This window comes from Drosophila rhopaloa, unplaced genomic scaffold, assembly GCF_018152115.1.
Source record: "Drosophila rhopaloa isolate 14029-0021.01 unplaced genomic scaffold, ASM1815211v1 contig_4, whole genome shotgun sequence".
NCBI classification, from domain to species: Eukaryota; Metazoa; Arthropoda; class Insecta; order Diptera; family Drosophilidae; genus Drosophila; species Drosophila rhopaloa.
Genome location: NW_025335134.1, coordinates 111,817 through 129,233, shown reverse-complemented (window position 1 = coordinate 129,233; position 17,417 = coordinate 111,817). Strand labels below are relative to the sequence as shown.

Here is a 17,417-nt window from a genome sequence, read left to right as displayed (position 1 = left end):
ACAAATTTTTCCGTTAGCTCAGTCGGAGGAACAACTAAAATAACACAACATGCTATACTTAAGCTCCCTAAAATTTCAGATTCACCCATGAAATTTTTTTTGCTAGAAACACTAAAAACCTTTCACGGTATACTGGGCAATGACACAATGAAAAGCCTAGGAGCCATTATAGATGTGAAGAACGATACATTAATTCTCGGAAATAAACGCAAAATTAAAATTCACGAATTAGCAACACAAGCAGTAAATACCATTGGACCGCAAATCAGCCATATGACCGAGTCTCAAAAATCAATTATAAATCTCCTCGTACAAAGTCACAAAACCCTCTTTGCAGATCCTGATACAAAGTTAGCGTACACAACTAAAGTAGTAGGTGAGATCAGAACTTCGTCCGATTCCCCAGTTTATGGAAAACATTACCCATACCCAATATCTTTAAAACAGGAAGTAGAAAAACAAATAAACGAGATACTAAAAGATGGCATTATAAGACCTTCAAGATCGCCATATAATGCACCAGTATGGGTAGTCCCGAAAAAGTCCGGTCAGTCCGAAGAAAAAAAGTACAGATTAGTAATCGATTATAGGAAACTTAATGAAGTTACTATCTCAGATCGGTATCCGATCCCTGAGATAGGCGAAATTATTGCACAACTTGGGGACAACAAGTATTTTTCGGTATTGGACCTCAAGAGTGGTTTTCACCAAATACCATTGAAAGACACGGACATAGAGAAAACAGCATTCGCTGTAAACGGCGGAAAATACGAATTTACGAGACTTCCGTTCGGTCTAAAAAATTCCCCATCCATTTTTCAACGAGCTTTAGATGTCATTCTGAGAGAGTACATAGGGAAAATTTGCTATGTATATGTAGACGACATCATAGTCTTTAGCAAAAATGAAGTAGATCACGGTCAAAATCTTGAAAAGGTATTTTCAACCCTACAAAACGCAAACATGAGAGTCCAAATAGATAAATGCCATTTTTTCAAAAACGAAGTAGATTTCTTGGGTTATACAATATCAGAAAATGGAGTTAAAACAAGAAAGGAAAGCTAACTTCGGGCGGAGCCGAAGTTGATATACCCTTGCAGAATACTCTGTAAATTATATTCTCCAAAATTATTTATATGATGCATTCTTAATACTCATAAAAAATCCGAACTTCCTAACTTTAACAACAACAAAGTTATGGCATTTCCAATCGTTCAGTTATATGGCAGCTATAGGATATAGTCGGCCGATCCTTATGAAACCCACAGACAAAAAGTCAAAAACTTACACAATAATCAAAGACCCACACTATATTTCTTTAATTAATAACCTTCCGAATTCTGAGTAATCAAAATTTAAAGTTAAGCTCAACCTCTTATTGCTCATATATCCCAAATGACTGAACAAGATTTAGCAGACAGACTCGCTAATCTTGTCACACCTTCGTCAGTTAGTAACGCACAATCAACCACGCGAATCATGACCGAGAGAGACATCGAGGAAAAACTTAAAACTGTCCTAGAGGCAAACCTAAGCAGCCTAGTTAAAGAAATACTTAATCCCAATAAAGATTTTTCCAAGTTTACAGACCAAATAATTAAAAGAGAATTAGTGCACAATCTTAGTGACTTAGACAAATTACCAGACATCATGCGGACACTTAGAGATTTTTCGGGAAACAAAAGCGAATATTCTTCATGGAAAAAAAGTGTAGAAAGGGTGTTAAAAATCTATGAAATGAGAATCGGCTCACCAAAATATTATGGAATTCTTTTAGCAATCCGAAACAAAATCATCGAACAAGCCGACGCAGTACTAGAAACCTATAATACCCCCTTAGATTGGACAGCTATCTCAAAATTTCTAACAGCGCATTTTGCTGACAAACGTGACCTAAAGACTCTCGAATATCAGCTTTATGCTCTTAATCAAGGTAGCGATAGTATAGTCGATTATTATCAAGCAGTGTACCAACAGCTATCACTAATCCTAAACCAAATTGGCAACTTAGATGCCTCACAAGAAACTGTGCAATCTCTGACAGCCATGTACAGAGAAAAAGCCTTAGACACCTTTGTCAGAGGCCTCAACGGCAACTTAGCACAACTACTGGCCATTAAAGAGCCACATGACTTAGGACACGTCCTACATCTGTGCAGTCTACTTGAAAATCAGAACACTAGGAATAGTCAAACACCGAAAATTTCATATTTAGGGAAAGCACCTTTACTACCTCCAAAACCCCAACAGCCATATAGGATGGCAGCCGTCAAACAAAACTTCCATCCACAACTCTATCATAACCCGAACCAAATGCCATGGGTACCAGTAACTGGAGCAACCCCAATTACCCAGACTAACCAATTTAAACCTTATAAACAGCCCTATACAAATCAGGCCGGTGCAGTAGCATCCTACAGCACCCCAAAACCTCCCCCACGACCCAACCGAAACCGGTACCTATGGAGGTCGATCAGTCAGTTCGCTCGCGTCATATAAATTACATGAACAGGCCGGCAAATAACGATTATGCAGGGAAAAGACCTCTTAGTGCTTCCAACGTTACAAACAATAACAAAATGCCACGGCAATTCCATATTCAGCCAGAGACAGAAAGCACCGCACAACAAAATTCAGAAGAAACTACACCAAGCCCAGAGCAAGAATATTATCAGTTGGTAGAAGAAAATAATGTAAACGAGCTTCAGGAAGAATATGTATGGCAAAACGATACTGAGCAGCAGGAATACATAGATATGTCCGAGCTTTATTTTTTCCCTTAGAATAAATCGTTCCTCATTACCTTACTTTAAAGTAACCACGGGGAACGGAAAAATCCTAAAATTTTTAATAGACACGGGCTTAAACCAAAATTATATTCAAAACCAAATAGTACCAAACCCAAAACAAAATGAGACAAATTTTTCCGTTAGCTCAGTCGGAGGAACAACTAAAATAACACAACATGCTATACTTAAGCTCCCTAAAATTTCAGATTCACCCATGAAATTTTTTTCTAGAAACACTAAAAACCTTTCACGGTATACTGGGCAATGACACAATGAAAAGCCTAGGAGCCATTATAGATGTGAAGAACGATACATTAATTCTCGGAAATAAACGCAAAATTAAAATTCACGAATTAGCAACACAAGCAGTAAATACCATTGGACCGCAAATCAGCCATATGACCGAGTCTCAAAAATCAATTATAAATCTCCTCGTACAAAGTCACAAAACCCTCTTTGCAGATCCTGATACAAAGTTAGCGTACACAACTAAAGTAGTAGGTGAGATCAGAACTTCGTCCGATTCCCCAGTTTATGGAAAACATTACCCATACCCAATATCTTTAAAACAGGAAGTAGAAAAACAAATAAACGAGATACTAAAAGATGGCATTATAAGACCTTCAAGATCGCCATATAATGCACCAGTATGGGTAGTCCCGAAAAAGTCCGGTCAGTCCGAAGAAAAAAAGTACAGATTAGTAATCGATTATAGGAAACTTAATGAAGTTACTATCTCAGATCGGTATCCGATCCCTGAGATAGGCGAAATTATTGCACAACTTGGGGACAACAAGTATTTTTCGGTATTGGACCTCAAGAGTGGTTTTCACCAAATACCATTGAAAGACACGGACATAGAGAAAACAGCATTCGCTGTAAACGGCGGAAAATACGAATTTACGAGACTTCCGTTCGGTCTAAAAAATTCCCCATCCATTTTTCAACGAGCTTTAGATGACATTCTGAGAGAGTACATAGGGAAAATTTGCTATGTATATGTAGACGACATCATAGTCTTTAGCAAAAATGAAGTAGATCACGGTCAAAATCTCGAAAAGGTATTTTCAACCCTACAAAACGCAAGCATGAGAGTCCAAATAGATAAATGCCATTTTTTCAAAAACGAAGTAGATTTCTTGGGTTATACAATATCAGAAAATGGAGTTAAAACAAGAAAGGAAAGCTAACTTCGGGCGGAGCCGAAGTTGATATACCCTTGAAGAATACTCTGTAAAATTATATTCTCCAAAATTATTTATATGATGCATTCTTAATACTCTTATAAAAATCCGAACTTTCTAACTTTAACAACAACAAAGTTATGGCATTTCCAATCGTTCAGTTATATGGCAGCTATAGGATATAGTCGGCCGATCCTTATGAAATTTGGTAGGTCGGATTGATTGGCCAAATTTAAAACCCATAGAAAATCCCAACTTCCTAACTTTACAAACACGAAAGTTATGGCATTTCCGATCAATCAGTTATATGGCAGCTATAGGATATAGTCGGCCGATCCTTATGAAATTTAGTAGCTCGGATTGACTAACCAAATTTAAAACCCATAGAAAATCCCAACTTCCTAACTTTACAAACACGAAAGTTATGGCATTTCCGATCAATCAGTTATATGGCAGCTATAGGATATAGTCGGCCGATCCCGAGCCGTTCCGACTTATATACTGCGTGCAAAGGAAAGAAGGGTGTGTGCAAAGTTTCAATTCGATAGCTTTAAAACTGAGAGACTAGTTTGCGTAGAAACAGACAGACAGACGGACATGGCTATATCAACTCAGGAGGTGATCCTGATCAAGAATATATATACTTTATAGGGTCGGAGATGTCTCCTTCACTGCGTTGCACACTTTTGACCAAAATTATAATACCCTCTGCAAGGGTATAACAAATACAGCAAAAATAAAAGCGATTACAAAATTTCCGGTCCCAAAAACATTAAAAGATCTTCGTTCTTTCCTGGGCATGACAGGTTATTATAGGCGGTTTATAAAAGATTATGCAAAAATAGCAAAGCCCCTAACCATTCTCCTAAGAGGCGAAGAAGGCCGTATATCTAAGACCAAGTCAAGCAAAACTGCTATTAACCTAAGCAAAGATGCGATTACAGCGTTCGAAAAACTTAAAAATACCCTCGTCTCCAGGGATGTAACCCTTTCATATCCAGATTTCGGAAAAGAATTCCAGTTAACTACCGATGCTTCAAGCTTCCAATAACGTTCATTTCACGCACCCTGTCAAAAACCGAAGAAAACTATGCAACCAACGAAAGAGAGATGCTTGCTATAGTTTGGGCTCTCCAGAGCTTAAGACATTACCTTTACGGGTATTCGAAGGTGGTAATATACACGGATCATCAACCCTTGAGTTTTTCAAATAGCGTAAACAATCATAACGCTAAACTAAAACGCTGGAGAGATCTCATTGGAGAGTATAACCACGAGATCAGGTATAAGCCCGGAGTAGCTAACGTAGTAGCGGATGCGCTATCCCGAGCCCCTGCTGAAATAAATTCAATCAGCTCCTCAGGATCAGTCCACAGCGACGAAAGCTCATCACACAACCTCATATTTTCGGTAGAAGCTCCAATCAATGTATTTAAAAATCAGATATACTTACTGACAGCTGACACAGATTCCTACAGTTTTGAAATACCATTTCCAACATACCACAGACATATAATTAAACAAAAGTCCTACACAGAAGAAAAACTTATAGCAATTCTAACTACCAGACTTGACCCTAAACTTATAAACGGAATCATTACATCCGAAGAAGTAATGGGAAAAATTCAAAACATTTACCCTATATATTTCAACTCGTACAAAATAAGGTTTACTCAAAACGAAATAGACGATGTAACTTCAGAATCTCAACAAAACGAAATAATTACCCTCGAACATAAAAGAGCCCATAGAGAAGCAAAAGAAAATAAAATACAAATTTTAAAAAATTATTTTTTTCCACAAGCAATAAAGAAAATCCAAGCAATAGTTCAAGCCTGTCAAACTTGTAAAGAATCAAAATATGATAGACACCCCCCAAGAGGAGAAATCCAACCAACCCCCATTCCTAATTATCCAGGAGAAATAGTTCACATTGATATTTATATTACAGAAAAACATAGAATCTTAACAGGTATTGACAAATTTTCTAAATATGCTCAAATAAAAATTTTAGAGTCAAGGGCATCTGAAGATATTAAAAATCCGTTGAGGGAGATGTTGATTGCTTTCGGTATGCCGAAATGGATAATAATGGACAACGAACGCTCATTAGGCTCAGCAGCAATCAAGTTCATGTTAGAAGATGAACTCAAAATATCAGTACACACGACTGCTCCGTATGCATCGGCAAGTAACGGACAAATAGAGAGATTTCATTCAACCCTATCAGAAATCATGCGGTGCCTCAAAAAAGACAACGGGAGCATAACATTTGAAGACTTAATTTTTAAAGCAGTTCAAGAATATAATAAATCGATCCATTCTGTAACAAAAGAAAGCCCCATAAATATATTTTTTAGAAGCACAATCTCCAGTTCAGTAGAAGACATAGAAAAAAAATCGAGAAGAAATTAAACAGAAAATCCAGAAGAAACAAACAGCCGACCTCAAATATCACAATCGAGACAAAATACAACCAATGCTTTTTAACCCTGGCGATGTAGTCCACGTAAAAATAGATAAAAGGTTAGGAACTAAACTTGCACCTAGATACAAAGCTGAGAAAGTGGCAGAAAACAAAATGACCACTATTAAAACACAAACCGGAAAAATCATACATATAAATAATATAAGAACATAATTTTTCAGGCTATTTCTACCAACATGCCTGGGGATAACCACAGTGCTCGACTACTCCAACTCACAAATCATCTCACTCGAAACCGGATTAGCGGCTAAGCAAGACGGAACATTTAAAATCATCCACATCTTTAACATACACAGCTATGAAGAAACTCTGGCGAAGTTAGAAGATTCATTTCATTCACTCACCTCATCTCATCCATTACACCCCTACCTTTCATACGAACTAAAACAGATTCATACTGATTTACGCATTCTCCAAACACAAAAAAGACAAAAAAGGGCAATAGAAGCAATAGGTACTGCATGGAAATGGCTGGCGGGATCACCAGACCACCACGATTATGAGATCTTAGAAAATAAGATAAATGAGCAATTAGAAAACAACAATAAACAAGTAGTAATTAACAGATTAATTAACCAAAAAATTAACCAACTTACTAATGCAACTAACGCAATACTAAAAGTTACCCAGAGCTCGGAAGAAAAGTAAATCAGAAAGCAAATATTTTAAAGTATAAAATTCAATTAATAAAAGAAGAAATAACCAATATAATATACGCAATTACATGGGCCAAATCTAACACAATAAACTCTTTTGTATTCACAAGCACAGAAACCACAGTAGTGGAAGATATCTTTAAAAAGGAAAATGACTTATTTTTTAACATAGAAGAATTATTGGAATTTGCTAAAGTTAAATTAGCCACAAATGGCAACGACCTCATCTATATTATTAGCCTCCCAACAATTAAAACAGATAATTGTAGAACTTTAAAAATTAAAGCAATAAAAAAAGCCCAAATAATCAATGATATAAAATACGAAAATTTGTTAGAGTGTAAGAGACAATTATTTGCAATTAAAAAACCTTGCGAATCCCATAATGATAAGACAATTTGTAATTCAGAAAATTTGTTAGATTTAAGCAATGACACTTGTGTAAACGCTCTCCTGAACCTTCAAGAACCTGAATGTAAGATGATCAACAATCAACACATACCAGATTTCGAGGAAATACTGCCAGGCACCATACTACTGAACAACTTCAATGGGCCAGTCTCGCTAGACGAAAAACTTCTACAACTGCAAGGCTCCTTTATAATACAATACCGTAATTCAACAGTAACTATTGGCGAAACTACTTACAAATCAAAAGAAGTCAACTTAGTCGAACCAGAACCACCGTTATTCCAACTAATGGGAGAAAAGACGAAGTTAGAGGAAGTTCTCTCACTACAAATGGTCAAGGAACTCAATATAAACAACACAAAAGCGCTGGAAAAACTAAGAAGCAAAACAACTATAGAATCTTCCGTTAGCTACGGATCGGCCATCATTCTACTTCTACTAATAATAGGATCGATCACGGAACTCCTACGAAGACGTAAATCAACGGAAAGTACATCAGCTTCCGTGCCAGAAACGCAAGAAAAGCCCCCACATTCTGGACCTATTCTCTACGTCGTTGCGACCGAGGACAGTCGCGTTTAAGGAGGGAAGAGTTAACACCTAAAATTATATGAAGACCCAGACATAAGTAAGAGTAAGCATTGGTTGCACAACAAATGCCCCCAATAAGTTCACACGAGCTAAGCCACGTGCGCTGAGCTTGCACCTTTCGGTCAGCGATCGTGGGAATGCAGAATAGCCAATTTCCAAAGTTGATCGAACTTGGCCAAGTGCATACAACAAAAACTATAACGTTAATGCATTGGCCAATGACAATTAAAATTGGCCAACAGCGACAGCGAAGAATAGCAGCAACCAATAATAACAAAGAACGTTAGCAGAAGCAGCAACAGCGGCAGAGACGGCGGCAGCGATGGAACGACGCGTAGTCATAATGAATAATTGTTTAGCTTAATTAAAGTCAGTTCTTAATCCAACTCAATAAAGAAAAGTTTGATTTTTTTTAAATAAAATTATAATCAATCTTTTAACTTATATATTTATTTATCTTCGAATGAGTCCAGATAAGCCAAAATAACACCTCTTGCGGATCTTAAAAACAAACTCAGATAACCTGTTATGAGTATCCGCCGATTAAATGATCGACTAGAAGCCGGCCAGATTCCGATTGGAATTTAATTGTCGGCTAGAGATTTTAAATGCTGCAATTATTAAGGCAAATTAATTACAAAACAGATAGAAGATTTAAATGATGGCGATGAGTTCGCAGAAGAGTTGAAAGATCTTTCAATAATAACCAAGGCAAAAATAATATCGCTTATCTCAGCCTTGAAGACGGCAAGCGAAACCAAAATAATAATAGCTAATAATCAGCTTCGGTAGCCCTAACTCGAGCTCGACTACCGAATTTGGCATTGCCGAAATTCAACGTCAAATATTCGGAGTTGAAGAATTTCATTAGCCTTTCGAAACTTTCGTTGATCAAGACGAAAGCATTCTCGTTATTGAAAAATTAAATCACTTAATTTCTTGTCTTTCTGGTGAAGCTTTGGGAACTTTAAAGGCCTACCAAGTCACCGAGAGTAATTATGAAACGGCTATGATCAGCCTGAAAGAAGTGTATGATAACGAATGTTTAATTTTTATGTATAATATTTTAACATTGTTTAGTCTTCCAAAAATAACGCAACAGTCAGCGTTGTCTTTAAGAAATATTATCTACACAGTATCATCTATAACGGTTAAATAAAATATTTTACAGATGACTGATGACAACGAATTAAAATTGGTTGCAAAAAATATTTCGGTTCTTCCTGTAAGTCTAAAAGTGTCAGCAAAGCTGGACAAACTGTATCTGATCACAGAACAAGGCTTAAACCTGAAGTTGTTGATCAACTTCTTTTCCTCAACAAAAATAAACACTTTAAATGATCTCAAATAAACCTCATTGTTATCGTTTGTACTGTTTTGCCTTTTATTTTTAAAAACATGATGTTTCACTGATGTTTTTGAAAACATCGAAAACATCGATGGGCACGAACTAGGGTGCAGAAACATCGATGTTCGTGCCATCGATGTTTTCGATGTTTTCAGGTTTAAGCCTTGTTCTGTGATCAAATACAGTTTGTCCAGCTTTGCTGAACACCCATTTAGACTCAAGAAGCTTGTACAAAAATATTTTATTGGAAGCAACTTTAATTCTTGTCATCAGTCATCTGTAAAAAGATTTCTTATTTAACATGTTTGACATAATTATTTGAAAATCATACGTCCCAATACTTTAAAGGGCAAATGTTAAACCGGAACCATCGATGGTTCAGTATTTAAAACATCGATGTTATCGATGAATCTGAACCCTAGCATGAAATCAAAGAATGTAAAGTTCTGTCAGCCACTAATTGCAATGCAGTAGACCATATCCTATATTTCTTCGTCCAACTGTGAGTCCCAGCAAAGTTTGGTCGCCTTTGCGGGGCTTTAATGCAAAAGTTCGACTTTGTAAAATCTGCTTCCTTATGCATCAGTTGTATTCGAGAGGGTCACACTGTTGCTAAATGCAAATTTTATAAATGTCGAGTTTGTGGGCGCTCGCATCACGTTTTACTGCATAGATATACAGTGTCGAAAATAGTTTAGCGTTACCACCCAAGAGATTCTTTCTCCTCTTTAAATCAAGATCAGCCTTCCACGACGTCACATGTTATGCATGCGACATCATTTGACAAGTTATTTTAAACGACAAGTGAAGAACTAAAAGTGAATATATTTGGGCCCGAGCACTCTGGGTCCCAAACGAATTATAACAGAGGACCTTGCTCACCGCTTACAGATCCGTAAAGAGGAGTGTGTATAAACTTACTTGGTACTGGCGAGTCCAATTCTCAAGTTAAGAAAAGGTACACACAATGTTGAAGTCGCGTATAAAGGGTAGTGAGTTCTCTTTCGATTTTTGGATTTTGAAATCAATATCAGGATATCATCTGACCAGTCGGTCAATATCAATGACTGGAAAATTCAAAGAACCTACCACTACAGACCCCTATTTCTACAAGCAACAAAGAATAGATATGTTAATAGGAGCAGAATCATTTTCGAACTATTAGCTGTTGGACAAATTGGACAAGGTCCTGACTTTCCAACTCCTTAGAAAACCCTCTTTGGCTGGGTTGTATCGGGTAGATATAAGACATCTTCCCCGGCAGAAGTTGTGAAAAGTTTCAGTGTAGTGAAGAGGTTTTTGTATCTATTGACAGCACACTACAGAAGTTTTGGTCACTGGAAGAAATGCCAGATGAACACTATCGGAAGACTACTCAGGTTTTGCCATCAGGTTGGTTTGAAGTAAGACTGCCATTTAAATCTGATCCAAATGAGTTAGGCAACTACTTTGAACTTGCAAAACGGCGGTTTTTGTCGCTTGAAAGAAGGCTGTCTCGAGACCCTGAGATGAAGAAAATGTACCTAGAATTTATGGAGAAGTAGGTTCCTTAGGTCATATGTGTCTTACAGATAAACTTCCCACATCAATGTGTTCTGAGACCCCAAAGTACGTCAATCTAGTTACGTGTCGTTTTCGATGCGTCTTGTTAATCGTCAACTCGGAAGTCTCTAAATGACATTTTGATGGTTGGGCCGACAATCCAAGATGAGTTGTACTCAACGTTACTGCGCTTCCGGCTGCATAGGTTCGCCCTGACCGCCGATGTAAAGAAAATGTATCGCCAAGTGATGTTGAATGAAGCAGATAGGCAGTTTCAACTTATAGTGTGGAGAAGAGACCCCTCTGGGTCCTTGAGATTATACAAGCTCAACGCCGTAACATATGGTACTGGACCAGGCCCGTTTTTTGGCTATTCGGTGTTTAAAAAGGTTAAGTGAGTCTGCCAAAGTTTCTTTTCCTAGAGCTGCTAAGGTTAGTGGATCGGACTTTTATGTCGATGATATGTTGACTGGTGCTGCATGCGTAGAGGAGTTAAAGGCTATTAAGTCTGAAGTATCTCAGGTTCTTCAAACTGCAGGTTTTGAATTGACAAAGTGGTTTTCAAACTCACCTGACGTTACCGCATCTGAGAGCACAGTTAAATCCATACCCATCTCGGACTCAGAGTCAACTAAGGCGTTAGGAATATCGTGGTTGCCTAACGAAGATGCCTTCAAATTTCAAATTGACACTGCTGTCATGGGTCTCCGAGCGACAAAACGGAACATACTATCGGTGACATCGAAGCTGTTTGACCCCCTCGGCTTATTAAGTCCTATTGTAATTAAAGGAAAGATCCTATTGCAGGAACTTTGGCTTAATAAGTTAGATTGGGATGAGTCGATTCCAATTCATTTGGAAACAGCTTGGAATATGATAAAAATTACATTGTCTAAATTAGAGGAAATATCTATTCCCCGGTTTGTGCATACCGATCCGATGTCACCGGTCCAATTACATGCTTTTGCTGACGCATCCTTAAGAGCTTATGGAGCTTGCGTTTACATTCGTAGCAAAACTGCAGAAGGTTATATATATATGTCATAGAATCAAGCCCCTATTAAAGGTACCTATCGAACGAATAGTTTATTGGTCGGATTATGAAGTTACGCTTCATTGGATCCGGTCTCATCCATCTTCATTGTCTACATTCGTATCGAATAGATTTGCGGAAATTCAAGAGTGGTCAGGTGAAGCCCCTATTAAGGCAGGTTCCAACGAAACAGAACACAGTGGTTATTGGATCAAAAGGATGCTGACGTCGACGAAATTCATATGGTCAATATGGTTTACAGAACCTTCACGTTTTTCAAATTGGACCTAGATAAAGAAGTCCTACCGCAAGAATCGAGGAAGACTGCGGTCGGACTGAGCTACGATGTCGACATCGAAGGATTTTCGGTCACACCTTAAACTGATTCGGGTATTCGTTTATATGTTCCGCTTCATAAGGAAATGCAAAGACAAAAGTATGGTATTTGAAAAAACGTTGTCGCCGACTGAATATAATGAAGCTTTTCTAAAAATTGTCGAGATATTACAGAAGTACGAGTTTCATGAAGAAAGGGAAAAAGTTCGTAAAGGATCCAGAGGTGGCCCAAGTCTTCAGCGGTTGAATCCATTCATCCATAATGACAAGGGGACTTGGTGTCACTTTTCATTGTTGCGAGTTGGGGGGGGCGACTATCTAATGCTCCTATATCATACGATGCCAAGTTTCCATTGTTGTTGACAAAACGCTCCCAATTTGTGCAGAGCTATGTTCGGCATCTTCACCATTCCAATTTTCATGTTGGTCCACGAGCCCTTTTGAGTCTCCTTCGACAGCGTATTTGGATCGTAAACGCTTAGGAGGTCTGCAGTCAGATATTTCGATCATGCATACGCTGCTTTAAGTGTAAGCCTCGACTAATGACACAATCTACCCGCAGATCGTCTCCGTGCTCTCCATTTGCTAAATGTGGCGTTGATTTTTGTGGCCCTGTCTATACATTTAAAATTCGTGGTAGGCCTTCCGTATAAGTCCTACATTGCGCTCTTCGTTTGTTTTGAGTCCAAAGCGGTTCATCTAGAAGTTGTTTCAGATTTAACCACAGATTCCTTTTTATTGGATTTTCAAAGGTCGTTGGGCGCCGAGGATGTCCCCAAGTCGTCCGTTGCGACAACGGGACGAACTTCGTCGGAGCGAGTCGCCATTTCCGGCCCTTCGAGAGAGGATAGAGGACGAAGAGACGCGATACGCGAATTCGCATCAAAAAGCAGATGCGAATTTGTGTTCACACCACCGCAGGCTCCGCACATGGGCGGAGCTCGCTCCTAAGCGCAGAAGAGCTGGGGACAGTCCTCGTGGGAATCGAGGCAGTGATAAACTCCCAGCCTCTCGGAGCGATCAGCAACGACCCAAGCGACGGAGAGGCGCTGACTCCCGAGCACCAGCACTCCGGACCCTGGATCAGGAATATGTCCTGGGCCTCCAAATTCCGGGGCAAGTGGCTCCAGCAGCAGCCAAACATCAGCGAGGGAGATCTCGTCCTCGTCGCCGAGTCGAGGACAACCTGCCGCCCCAACAATGGCTCCTCGGCAGAATAGTCGCCAGGCACGCAGGGGAGGACAGCATGGTCAGGGTCGTCGACGTGTGGACTAGTGGAGGAGGCCTTTTCCGGCGGGCCATTCATAAGTTGGCGCCGCTTCCGGCCCCGTTGAACACCCATCGGGCTTCAACATAACGGAAGCGGCGCCAACTTATGAATGATATTAAAATTTGTTTTTTCCTATTTAAAAAATTTTTTTTTTTCTGAATGCACAACATTTGAAGAATATTGCGTTAAAATTTTAGATTGATCCGAGTAAAACTTCCGAAGTTATAGGTAGTTGAACGTAGGTGAGTTAGCTCGTTTTGTATTCGATTTTTGGGTATGTGAAAAGTTGCCATTTCAAAGTCGGTGAACACGATCCTGCAAAAATCTACTGGTCGAATCGTTTTGAAATGTTGCACACTATTTCTGTGCCTAAACCTTTAGGTACTGACGTCGAGTTTTTTTGATTGATTTTTGTTCCTTTTATAATAACTAATATATCGAATTTTTAGGCTAAAATCACGTTTTTGACTTCAAAGTGTTAAGTAATAAACAATTTTTTTTTTCTGATGATCCAGTAAAGAGCTATGCAGTTCACTGCAAAACCTTTTTTCTTGGGGGACTCTGCGGAGCTCGGCTGCGAACGGCTCTTTTTTATAGGTGCTAGCTTTTTTTGTTGAGAAAAATTCGTTTATTTGTGGAAACAGAGATGTTAAACTTATGGATGGAATTTTTTTTGGCCACTGGGTACGCACCGGACCTTATTTTTAAAAATTTGCCAAGCCCAAAAACTATGAAAATCTTTATAGACATGATAGAGACCAGTTATTGGGCGATATTTGTATGTTGGCACCACACTTGAAACTTATTTGATCAATATCTATATACCCACCAAACATTTTTAAAATCGCGACATTATTTTAGAAGTTATTAAATTTTTTTGTGTTAATTGTGTCGTCACTGCAAACTAAATAAATTTTTAAACTCTTAGGATGTATTAATACGGTTATAAAGTTTTTGACAATTAGATGTTAAAATAACCAAGTGTACATACAGTGGCTCACAACTTATTTCAGTCATCACGAATCCCCAAGATTTTCTGCACTTTGCAGCAAATTGGACTTTAATATGTTTAAATTAAGAGTTTTGTCTATTGTTGTCTCCAAAAACTCCTGTTTTTACTTTTTTTTTAAGACAATTAATAGAAAATTGAAAAAAATATGATTTGTTGAGATTAGAGAAGATATGAATTAGAAACAGAAAATTAAAAAAGAGAAAAACCACACACCTATTATTTTGTCCATGAGTGTAAATCTTTTTCAAACTCCGTATAGTTAGCTCAAAGAAGTTGGGTCGACTAAAATCGAATTTTCGAAAATTGAATAGCTTAATCGTTTACCCATGTTTGCCAACTTTTTAATTTTTTTTTTGTCCACCTTTAGTTTTAAAAATATGGAATCTTAGAAAATTTTCAAACATTTTCGAAAACATAAAAGTTGACTTTTTTAAATTTTTTTGTTTTTAATCGCAAGAGAATCGTTTCCCCACGTTTGCCCATCTTTTAGAATTTTGAAAATATTAATATTTTTGAAAATATTTGACTTTTAAGATTTGATCATATTTACCTGCAGGAAAAATTGTTTGTCCATCCATTAAAAATAGTTTTTTCGAAAAAATAAAAAATGCCCATGTTTGCCCATCTCCTGAAATTTAAGAATTAACAAAAAAATCGTTTGCCCACCTCTTAAAAATAGTTTATTTTGACAAATACGTTTGCCAACGGCTTAAAAATGTAATTTTTTAACAAAAACGTTTGGCCACCCCTTAAAAATTGTTTTTTCGAAAAAATAAAAAATGCTCATGTTTGCCCATCTCCTGAAATTTAAGAATTAAAAAAAAAATCGTTTGCCCAAAATCTTAATTAACTATTTTTAAGAAATTAATTATTTTTAAAGTATTTTCTTAAATTTCAGGAGATGGGCAAATATGGGCATCTTTTATTTTTTCGAAAAAACGATTTTTAAGGGGTGGGCAAACGTTTTTTGTTAAAAAATTATATTTTCAAGCCGTGGGCAAACATTATGTCAAAATTAACTATTTTTAAGAGGTGGGCAAACAACTTTTTTTTTAAATTCTTAAATTTCAGGAGATGGGCAAACATGGGCAACTTTTATTTAAAAAAAAAAAACGATTTTTAACGGGTGGGCAAACGTTTTTTGTTAAAAAATCGCATTTTTAAGCCGTCGGCAAACGTTTTTGTCAAAATTAACTATTTTTAAGAGGTTGGCAAACGATTTTTTTTTTTAATTCTTAAATTTCAGGAGATGAGCAAACATGAGCATCCTTTTTTTTCGAATAAACGATTTTTAAGGGGTGGGCAAACGTGTTTTGTTAAGAAATCACATTTTAAGCCATCGGCAAACGTTTTTGTCAAAATTAACTATTTTTAAGAGGTGGGCAAACGATTTTTTTTTTAAATTCTTAAATTTCAGGAGATGGGCAAACATGGGCATCTTTTATTTTTTCGAAAAAACGATTTTTAAGGGGTGGGCAAACAATTTTTTCTGCAGGTAAATATGATCAAAACTTAAAAGTCGAATATTTTGAAAAGTATTAATATTTTCAAAATTTTAAAAGATGGGCAAACGTGAGCAAACGATTCTCTTGCGATAAAAAAAAAAAATTTGAAAAGGTCAACTTTTATGTTTTCGAAAATGTTCGAAGATTCCATATTTTCAAAACTAAAAGTGGGCAAAAAAATTAAGAAGTGGGCAAAAAAATTAAGAAGTGGGCAATTATGGGCAAACGATAAGCTATTCAATTTTCGAAAAATCGATTTTAGCCGACCCAACTTCTTTGAGCTCGTATAGTTTGCCAGCTTTATGATTTTGAATTTCAAGTTTAGGTCTGCACGAAATAAGCTGTGAGCCACTGTATGTAGATATGTACATATGTACATCGGTAAACTTACCAGAAAAACTAAACTTGTCATTCCGATAAGCTTCAATGTACATACACACTAAGAAAAATAATTAACAAAATATCATAAACACTTTGATTATTCAGTAAGTCTTTTTGCAGCATTAATTATTAATCACACGAAACATCTTGCAATTAATGGACATCAGTTAATACAGTTGTCACCACGCATACTATGCCATATTAGCACATTATTTGTATTAGTAATTTGCACGACGAAAATATTGTGGTCCATCTGCGGTTTAATACTGTCCGTGTCGTCCTATGCCGCCATAATACTTTCCTATGCTTTTTAATTAGGGTCTTATTGATCGATGATAAACAATCCCGACAAATATGTAAATAGTAAAATGTCCTTTTAGCAATAAATCATCAAATTAATTCCTGGCATTGAATGACTCCGATGTATTGCACACCTACATATTTACAAACCATTCATTTAATAACCCTCTTACCATTTTTCTAGTATTAATTGTTATAACTTTAATCACAGAAAACTTAGTTTTTGTACAGCACTTACCAATTAATATAATTTACCAAATAGGCTTGGGTTTTATTAATTTAACCAGAAAAGAACCATTAACCATTTATTAGAGAGAACCATTTGCAAGCATTTATTTTTATCGATCAACAATTTACAGCCTACAGGCTACGTTTATCAGCACGGCTCCTATGCCATATAGCCGACTTACACTGAATCAAGTTTTCTATCAAATCGGTTAACTCATTCATGCAATATGACCGCTTATTCTTGGGCAGGCCCGAATCTTTCCTTTAAGTTATAGTAAAACAGCGTGTTTTTGTTTTGATTTTAGAATAAACAATGAACTATAAGGTACCCGATAATTACCCA

The 17,417-nt window shown here is 37.1% G+C and overlaps 1 protein-coding gene across 2 annotated transcripts in view; it reads right to left on the bottom strand.

The window, feature by feature from the left end:
• The window catches only part of LOC108038995 (protein argonaute-3), a 555,323-nt gene extending 538,121 nt beyond the window's left edge, over positions 1-17,202 (bottom strand). For both annotated transcript variants that reach the window (XM_044461511.1, XM_044461512.1), the window contains exon 1: positions 17,085-17,202. The gene's annotated coding sequence lies outside the window, so the exon portion shown is untranslated. The remainder of the gene's footprint in view (positions 1-17,084) is intronic.
• Between the last annotated feature and the right edge of the window lie 215 nt (positions 17,203-17,417).